The following is a 1,686-nucleotide window of genomic DNA, read 5'->3' on the forward strand; positions in this document are numbered from 1 at the left end:
ATCGTGCGAGACAAGACACCTTCACGTGCCGCAAAACAAAGAACTCAAGACAAGCCCAGGCTTCCATAAGCTCTGGGGCAACGCACTCGCAATCGAGCCCGACTCGACTCTCCAAAAGATGATCCTCGTCCTCTGCGACGACCAAAATGTTGTTAGCACCCCAGACATCATATCTGGGCTGCAGATGTTTGACTAGAGCTGCGTACGCCAATGCCAGCGGCGCAGCTCAGCGAACTTTTGTTGTTACGACGGTGTGAGTACTGTTAAATACGGGGCTGTTTTTTTAAAAAGGTAGAGTGAACCCCCCAAAATATGTCGTTCATATCCACCACCGTGTCCTACGTCGCTTTCCGCCGCTGGTGCTCTGATTGTGTGGTTTACACCATGCCATCAGTGTGCTTGAGGGTCGGGGGCGCAGCGGAAGTGCGTTGGGCGGCGGGGCGGAGCGAGAAAAGGAGCGGTTTGTGTCGCGGTGTGATTTCTCAGCCAAGCTTTTCCCAGCCCTCAATCTGTGCCACTGCTACAGTCTGTTGCGGGTTCATCTTGTCCAACAGTAATCGGGCCGCAGTAGAGGGCGATTAGCCCCAGCACACTTGGGTACAAAAAACAAAAAAAACAACTCTTGCATGTCCAAACCGAGTGCTGAACTGTTTTATGCACTCGCTCAGCTTCCGGCTCCTCCTGCCCTACCAGCCATTGTCCCGATCTCCGATCTAAAGAATTATTTGATGTGGTGTGGCAGCCCGCTGCCACTGATCTGCTGCGACGAGGTTGCGTTGACCGTCACACCTTCTCGCGGCCGTACAGTCGCCGGCGAGACAGCGGCGTGTGGTCTGATGCACCGAGTGGCATGGACACATGGTCTACTCTCTCGGGCGGGGGTTGCAGGGCAGGGGAAAACAATTGCAGAGCGATGCTACCTTTTTAAAAAACAGCCCCATACAAATACACATCGGTTTGAAAAACAGAAGCCCCTGAGATCGCTGAATCAAGCCTTGCGGTCTCTACTACGGCAGCGGCTTCCAACAGCTCACCGGATGTGACCATCACAAGCACCACTCCGGCAAGCTCCACCACCAGTACTGATCTGTGAAGACATGGCAGTCAGGTGAAGCCCTTCGATGGGACGCTGTTGGATGTGGAACGATTTGTCATGGACATCCGACGCAAGCTTGAGTCAGCGACGGCACCCGAGAAGGACAAGGTCGACTTTGTGCTTGGTCATCTGGATGTCACAGCAAGGCGTTACTGTAGCCATGTCAAGTTCGAGACTGCCGAAGCTCTGCTGGAGTACATTATGAAGGTGTATGGCGTCAAGAACAGTAAGAATCACGCACTCAGGGAGATCATCCAAGCGGTGGCGGATCCAAAGATTTCAGCGAGGCACTTCAAGAACGTCATGCTGTTGAATGTGCCCAAAGCGGAACTTACGGATGATTTCGTGAGGCGCTTCATTGTGCTTCACGCGGAAGACAAAGGCGTGCGGGATGTGGTGAAGGCGCTGTGCAAGGACACCACCGAGATGACGTGGATTGATGCTCTGAACGAGTTGGTCCTGAGCATGCTGAGCAAGGCACAAGCGGAGGCCAGCTCCAGTAGTCAAGCTCCCCGGCACGACCAAAAGCCGAATCGAGACAAGAACAGTCATCACGCAGGCAAGAGCAAGGACAAGGACGTCAAGCGCTG

The sequence above is a fragment of the Capsaspora owczarzaki genome, assembly GCF_000151315.2.
Source record: "Capsaspora owczarzaki ATCC 30864 unplaced genomic scaffold supercont2.10, whole genome shotgun sequence".
In the NCBI taxonomy this organism is placed as follows: Eukaryota; class Filasterea; order Ministeriida; family Capsasporidae; genus Capsaspora; species Capsaspora owczarzaki.